This window comes from Hordeum vulgare, chromosome 2H (genome assembly GCF_904849725.1).
Source record: "Hordeum vulgare subsp. vulgare chromosome 2H, MorexV3_pseudomolecules_assembly, whole genome shotgun sequence".
NCBI lineage: Eukaryota > Viridiplantae > Streptophyta > Magnoliopsida > Poales > Poaceae > Hordeum > Hordeum vulgare.
The window spans coordinates 102,308,238-102,316,767 of NC_058519.1; positions in this window are offsets into that span (position 1 = coordinate 102,308,238).

The following is an 8,530-nucleotide window of genomic DNA, read 5'->3' on the forward strand; positions in this document are numbered from 1 at the left end:
ATAAACAAGATCCAGATATAATGTTCATGCTCAACGCAGGCACTAAATAACAATGATTTAAGTTCATCACTAATCCTGATGGTAACTGAAGTGACACTGTGCCGACGGCGATTGCATCAACCTTGGAACCATTTCCTACGCGCATCGTCACTTCATCTTTCGCCAGCCTTCGTCTATTCCGCAGTTCCTGTTTCGAGTTGCAAATATGAGCAACAGAACCGGTATCGAATACCCAGGCACTACTACGAGAGCCGGTTAAGTACACATCAATAACATGTATATCAAATATACCTGATTTTTCTTTGGCCGCCTTCTTATCTGCCAGATACTTGGGGCAATTGCGCCTCCAGTGACCCATACCCTTGCAATAGTAACACTCCGTTTCAGGCTTAGGTCCAGCTTTGGGTTTCTTCGTCAGATTGGCAACAGGCTTGCCGCTCTTCTTCGAATTACCCTTCTTGCCTTTGCCGTTTCTCTTGAAACTAGTGGTCTTATTCACCATCAACACTTGATGCTCTTTACGGAGTTCAGACTCTGCGACTTTCAGCATCGCAAACAACTCGCCGGGAGACTTGTTCATCCCTTGCATGTTGTAGTTCAACACAAAGCCTTTATAGCTTGGCGGCAGTGATTGAAGGATTCTGTCAGTGATAGCCTCTTGTGGGAGTTCAATCCCCAGCTCAGCTAGACGGTTTGAGTACCCAGACATTTTGAGCACATGTTCACTGACAGACGAGTTTTCCTCCATCTTGCAGGCATATAATTTATTGGAGGTCTCATACCTCTCGATCCGAGCATTCTTCTGAAAGATAAACTTCAACTCTTGGAACATCTCAAATGCTCCATGACGCTCAAAGCGACGTTGAAGTCCCGGTTCTAAGCCATACAAGACTGCACATTGAACTATTGAGTAGTCCTCCTTACGTGCTAACCAAGCGTTCTTAACATCCTGATCAGCCGTAGCGGGTGGTTCATCTCCTAGCGCAGCATTAAGGACATAATCCTTCTTCCCAGCTTGTAAGATTAGCTTTAGATTACGAGCCCAGTCTACAAAGTTGCTTCCATCATCTTTCAACTGCTTTCTCTAGGAACGTATTAAAATTCAGGATGACTGTCGCGTGAGCCATGATCTACAACACAAATTTATTCAAAGTGGACTTAGACTATGTTCAAGATAATTAGAGTTTAACTTAATCAAATTATTCGCTAAACTCCCACTCAAAAAGTACATCTCTCTAGTCATTTGAGTGGTTCATGATCCACTTACACTAGCTCAAGTCCGATCATCACGTGAGTTGAGCATAGTTTCAGTGGTAAGCATCCCTATGCTAATCATATCATCTATATGATTCATGATCGACCTTTCGGTCTCATGTGTTCCGAGGCCATGTCTGCACATGCTAGGCTCGTCAAGCTTAACCCGAGTGTTCCGCGTGCGCAACTGTTTTGCACCCGTTGTATGTGAACGTTGAGTCTATCACACCCGATCATCACGTGGTGTCTCGAAACGACGAATTGTAGCAACGGTGCACAGTCGGGGAGAACACAATTTCATCTTGAAATTTTAGTGAGAGATCACCTCATAATGCTACCGTTGTTCTAAGCAAAATAAGGTGCAAAAAAAGGATTAACATCACATGCAATTCATAAGTGACATGATATGGTCATCATCACGTGCTCCTTGATCTCCATCACCAAAGCACCGGCACGATCTTCTTGTCACCGGCGCCACACCATGATCTCCATCAACGTGTTGCCATCGGGGTTGTCGTGCTACTTATGCTATTACTACTAAAGCTACATCCTAGCAAAATAGTAAACGCATCTGCAAGCACAAACGTTAGTATAAAGACAACCCTATGGCTCCTGCCGGTTGCCGTACCATCGACGTGCAAGTCGATATTTACTATTACAACATGATCATCTCATACATCCAATATATCACATCACATCGTTGGCCATATCACATCACAAGCATACCCTGCAAAAACAAGTTAGACGTCCTCTAATTTTGTTGTTGCATGTTTTACGTGGTGACCATGGGTATCTAGTAGGATCGCATCTTACTTACGCAAACACCATAACGGAGATATATGAGTTGCTATTTAACCTCATCCAAGGACCTCCTCGGTCAAATCCGATTCGACTAAAGTTGGAGAAACCGACACTTGCCAGTCATCTTTGAGCAACGGGGTTATTCGTAACGATGAAACCAGTCTCTCGTAAGCGTACGAGTAATGTCGGTCCAAGCCGCTTCAATCCACCAATACCGCGGAATCAAGAAAAGACTAAGGAGGGCAGCAAGACGCACATCACCGCCCACAAAAACTTTTGTGTTATACTCGAGAAGACATCTACGCATGAACCTAGCTCATGATGCCACTGTTGTGGAACGTCGCATGGGAAACAAAAAATTTCCTACGCGCACGAAGACCTATCATGGTGATGTCCATCTACGAGAGGGGATGAGTGATCTACGTACCCTTGTAGACCGTACAGCAGAAGCGTTAGAGAACGCGGTTGATGTAGTGGAACGTCCTCACGTCCCTCGATCCGCCCCGCGAACAATCCTGCGATCAGTCCCACGATCTAGTACCGAACGGACGGCACCTCCGCGTTCAGCACACGTACAGCTCAACGATGATCTCGGCCTTCTTGATCCAGCAAGAGAGACGGAGAGGTAGAAGAGTTCTCCGACAGCGTGACGGCGCTCCGGAGGTTGGTGATGACCTTGTCTCAGCAGGGCTCCGCCCGAGCTCCGCAGAAACGCGATCTAGAGGAAAAACGGTGGAGGTATGTGGTCGGGTTGCCGTGGAAAAGTCATCTCAATTCAGCCCCAATACCTCCGTATATATAGGTGGGAGGGAGGGGACCTTGCCTTGGGGCTCAAGGAGCCCCAAGGGGGGCGGCCGAGTCCAAGGGGGGAAGGCTCCCCCCCCAAACCGAGTTGGACTTGGTTTGGTGGGTGGGAGTCCTTCCCTTCCTTCCCACCTCCCTTTTTTCTTCTTTATCTTTGATTTTCTTTTGTATGGCACATAGGGCCCTTTTGGGCTGTCCCACCAGCCCACTAAGGGCTGGTGCGCCACCCTTATGGCCTATGGGCTTCCCCGGGGTGGGTTGCCCCCCGGTGAACTTCCGGAACCCATTCGTCATTCCCGGTACATTACCGGTAACTCCGAAAACCTTCCGGTAATCAAATGAGGTCATCCTATATATCAATCTTCGTTTCCGGACCATTCCGGAAACCCTCGTGACGTACGTGATCTCATCCGGGACTCCGAACAACATTCGGTAACCAACCATATAACTCAAATACGCATAAAACAACGTCGAACCTTAAGTGTGCAGACCCTGCGGGTTCGAGAACTATGTAGACATGACCCGAGAGACTCCTCGGTCAATATCCAATAGCGGGACCTAGATGCCCATATTGGATCCTACATATTCTACGAAGATCTTATCATTTGAACCTCAGTGCCAAGGATTCATAAAATCCCGTATGTCATTCCCTTTGTCCTTCGGTATGTTACTTGCCCGAGATTCGATCGTTAGTATCCGCATACCTATTTCAATCTCGTTTACCGGCAAGTCTCTTTACTCGTTCTGTAATACAAGACCCCGCAACTTACACTAAGTCACATTGCTTGCAAGGCTTGTGTGTGATGTTGTATTACCGAGTGGGCCCCGAGATACCTCTCCTGTCACACGGAGTGACAAATCCCAGTCTTGATCCATACTAACTCAACTAACACCTTGGGAGATACCTGTAGAGCATCTTTATAGTCACCCAGTTACGTTGCGACGTTTGATACACACAAAGTATTCCTCCGGTGTCAGTGAGTTATATGATCTCATGGTCATAGGAATAAATACTTGACACGCAGAAAACAGTAGCAACAAAATGACACGATCATCATGCTACGTCTATTAGTTTGGGTCTAGTCCATCACGTGATTCTCCTAATGGCGTGATCCAGTTATCAAGCAACAACACCTTGTTCATAATCAGAAGACACTGACTATCTTTGATCAACTGGCTAGCCAACTAGAGGCTTGCTAGGGACGGTGTTTTGTCTATGTATCCACACATGTAAATGAGTCTTCATTCAATACAATTATAGCATGGATAATAAACGATTATCTTGATACAGGAATTATAATAATAACTATATTTATTATTGCCTCTAGGGCATAATTTCAACAATTCATTGTGTATATTTTCACGGGTTCTAGTTCATCATTCCTTCTACCTGGTTATATTTTTCCGGTGAATTCAATTCAGTTGTCCGTGTTCATCATGTCCTTTTCATCCTTGTTAATTCTTTCCCATGTAGGAAATTTTTATTAGCCTATCTTGTTATTAATTCCTCTCTTTTCGATGCAGAGCGTTGAAGCTTTCTTAGAAGTTTTTGTTTCCAATCTTTTCATTATTTCAAGGTTTTCAACCTCATCTAGTTTTCCTTATACCGGTGCAATATCTCTCTTTCTAAGAAATCTTTTCATCGGTGGTTTCTTTGAGTGGGCCCATAACCCACAGGTTTTTCCCCAGGATCTTTCCTGGCTCTTTTAATCTTTCCCGGAGATCTCTAATTCTTTCAACTATGACGTAAGTATGAATTTCATCAGTCATATCCCTTCGTCAAGATCTATTGGAATTAATTCTCATTTCGCTCAACCTTCCATATTCTTATCCCGGAGTGTCTCATTAATTCTTGGTGGTGTTGTTCTCGTCATCATTCTGAGCTTGCAAATTCGAAGGAGTGTCTCTCTCAGTCTTGTTCCATTCTTGTGAAGACTGTCATCTCAGCTTCGTGTATCCTCTCATTTGTTGTCAATCATGAGTGATTCATTTCTTGCTATCCGGTGCGTTTCTGAGTTATTTTCATTCTCGATCCTCCGAAGGCCATCATTTTAGAAGATTTTGTTCTTTCTCAGCTTGCAGCTTTCATTCTCAAATTCTTCTCCATTGTTGTCTCTTCGTTCGTCTCTCGTTTATTCTGGTGCCTTGTTCTAGTTTTCTCTCAGGTGGCTCATGATCTCTTCATTCTCATGTATCTCCATTCATTCATGGTTGCCTCATTATTTCAATTCTCACCGGTGTCTCCTTCAAGACTTCTTCTAGTTTGTGCTCATATCTCTCCTCAATCTTTTCAAGAAGAATAAGTTGTATGCTAAATCCGTTGCTTGTCATCAATTAAACTTGATGAAGGATAAGCATAACGTAATTCCTATTCTTGTTCATAGTGATTTCAATTCTTCTTTCGGAGTGGCTCGTGATATCAATTCTTTTCTCAAGTGCTTATCTTTTTTTCCGAAGTTCCAAGTTCTTTTAAGTATATCTTTGTGAGGCTTCATCTAAATCTTGGTAAGGTCATAATCTTATTCTTTCTACCTTCATATCGTTGCACCATTCATTTGTATACGGAGGTCCTTCATGGTGGTTCATCAAGGTTTCAATTCATTCTGAAGTGTTCCTCAAGATTCTGTTGGAGTACCTCAAGTATCCTTTCTCTTGCATTTATATGTGCAATTGTTCTTCCTTATCCTTTGAGGTGGTATTATAGCCTTCTTGTTAGTGTAGGAGCCTCGAAGAGATTTCCTTTCAAGAATGAGATAATTAAATCCACCGATTCTATGATCATGAGATATTTTCAACCCATGATTTCTTCATTGAGCTATCTTGGTTTGGTCTTCACCTAAAGCTTTTCCTATGGATTGTGCTATCATGGTGCTTGTCATTAATCCAAGTTCTCATTGTATCCTCTTGGTGTAAGAAATTGTTCATGTCTTGTTTCTCCCAAGCAATCCTTAATTCTGTTAGTGGCTGATTATCACTTCATTAGTTTGAAAGATTTCCATAAGCCCACTACTATCTTGTTCTTTTCGTTGTTGTTTTTCCAACAACTCCGTCCAATTCTTCTTGCAAGGATGCTTGCTAAGTTCATTGGAGTTAGTAGTTGTCATTCTTTTCTTCATTCTCTTCTTCCGTATAAGCTAGTTCATATTCTCTTGTTCCGGAGGCTTTGTGATGTTGCTCTTTTGGGTCTATCATGTTGTTCTATCAAGATAATGGTGTTCCCTTGTTATATTTAGTTGTTGGTTGTGTATATTGTCTAATTCTCTCTTCTTATCGAATTTTTTGTCCCATTTTCCTACCGAAGTGCTGCCGAAATTTTCCGTGAATTCTTGCTTCTTTCTCATATCAGTCCTCATCTCTTTCCAACCTTCAAGGATTGTTGGTGTCACTCGTTTGTCAAAGAAGCGACTAAGTTCTTACCTCTTGTTCTTTCTCATCCTCTCCCCCTTTCATTCTTGGATCTCGGGGCGAGATCCTCTTGTAGTGTAGGAGAGTTGTGACAGCCTGAGACCGACGTTCCAGAAGATTCCCCTTTATTTCCGTTTCCGTCGTGTGGTTATTTTATTTAGTTGCATCATCATTTAGTTTGCATCGTCGCATCATGCATGGCATCTTGCATCGTCTGTCGCGTGTGGTGTTTTGAGTGTGTGTGCTTCGAGTGCTCATCGAGTCTTAGTGCGATAGAAACTCCCCCTCTCCCCTCTTATTTCGTTTTTGTGGTTTTGCTAAAGTCTTCGTTTAAAACCCCTATTTTAAAAGGTTCGTCTTCTTTTAAAGAAAATCCTTTTATTAAATGTGGGGGAAACCCTTGGGTTTCCTTTATTTTTTATTTTGTTTATATTTAAAAACTAGAGTTTCATTTTATTTAAAAAATAGCTTTTATTTTATTCTTTAAATAAAAGAGGTTTTATTTTATTCTTCAAAAGGGTTTTAATTTTAATTCTTCAAAGGTTTTATCTTATTCCTTTTAAAAATGCCAAACTATTTCTTATAGTTGGGGATATTTTTTTCAAAAGAGTTAAAAGCCTTTCTTTTTTTTTGTTAAAAGCTTTCTTCGTTTTAAATTGTCTGATATAAAAAAAACGGTTTTAAAAAAAACAATGGGGGGAGAGAGCCAGCCTGTCGAGCCGGCCCAGGCCCAGCCGGCTCCCTCCCCTGCCCTACGCAACAGCCCCCCATCCCCTCCTGGCGCGTTGTCCTCCCGAGCCGCCCAAGTCCCGATCCCTCCTCCTCGATCCACCCCGACCATGGCCTCGCCGCCTCTCGCTCGCCATGGCTGCCGCGCGCCGCCGCCCCTCGGCCTCTTCTCCTGGTCGCGGCCAAGCCCCGTCGCCGCCTCCCTCTCCTGGGCCCCCTCCTCCTCGAGCCCCTCGCCCGTGCCCCACCGTGGCCTCCCTCTCCCCGCCGGTGGCCGTCTCCAGCGCCGATGCCCGCCTCCCCGTGCCCGACCTCGCCCCTCCCCGCGCCGTGCTGCCCTGCCATGGCCTCGAGATGGCTTGCTGCCGCCGAGTTCGCTGGTGTTCGGCGTGACCCGTGCTGGCCCGTCCCCATGTGGTCGCCGCGCCCCTCGCCCTCGCCTCTTCTCGCGCCGGCCGACGTGCTCGCCATGCTCGCCCGTCGCCGCCTGCGCCCTGCTACTGTTGCGTTTTGCCTGCCTGCTGCTGTTGTGTCTCGTTGCTGTTGCCTGTGCTGCGGCGCCTTGCTGTGTTGCTCCTGCCACCGTATTGCTTCCTGCTGCGAGCAATGGCAGTTGCTGTGCTTGCCGTTTTGCTGCCTGTAGGTGCTAGGCTGCATGCCGAGTTAGGTGTTGCCGCTGTTGCACCTTTTTGCTGTTGCTATTGCTGCCTGTTATGTTGCCGAAGCTGCTGCTTGCCTGCTCGCCGTCGCCTGTGCTGCTTGCCTGCGCTTGCTGTCGCCGCTGCTCTGCTGCTATTTTGCCCTATTGCCGAGACTGTTGTTTGCCTCCTCCTGCAGATGCTAGCTTGCGGCTTGGAGATGCTCTTGCAGGGTGCTAGCAGTGGCTATGCTTGCCCGTTGCCGATTTGCTGTTGCTTTGCTAGCTGCTGCTAGTAGATGCTCTCCTGCCTAGTGCTTGTTGCTGCTAGATGGTGTTGCTTGCTTGCTTGCCTTGCTAGTGCTGTTACGTAGTAGATGTTGCTGCTTTTGCTTTTGCCTGCTTTGCTGCTAGTGCTAGATACTAGTTGATGTAGGTTGCTAGCTGCATTGCTAGTTGGCGTAGCGTGCTGCTGTTTTGCTATTCCGTGTTGTTGCTAGCTGATGTTGTTGTGTCGCCTGCCATCCCCGCCTGCCGTAGATCCGACAAGGACGGCGAGTACCACGACATCCTCGACAACCCCGACCATCTTCGGAAACGTGAACGACTACCGATGTGAAGACCGTGTACCACGACGCCGAGCGAACGACTACCATCGACGAGACCCGAGTACCTCGATGACCACGACTTCCACGACGTCCGCTACGAACCGAACCGCTCCGATGTGCACGCTTCGAAGGTATACCGATGAGACGTGTCGTGTACCGAACACCTATGATGTATGAGTTGAATGTATGTATGTTTCACCGTATGTTGCCCGTGGCACGTTGTGTTCCTCTTACGTTGTGCCCCGACACATGGGAACCCGATATACGAGATCACCCCATCTTTATTTACCGT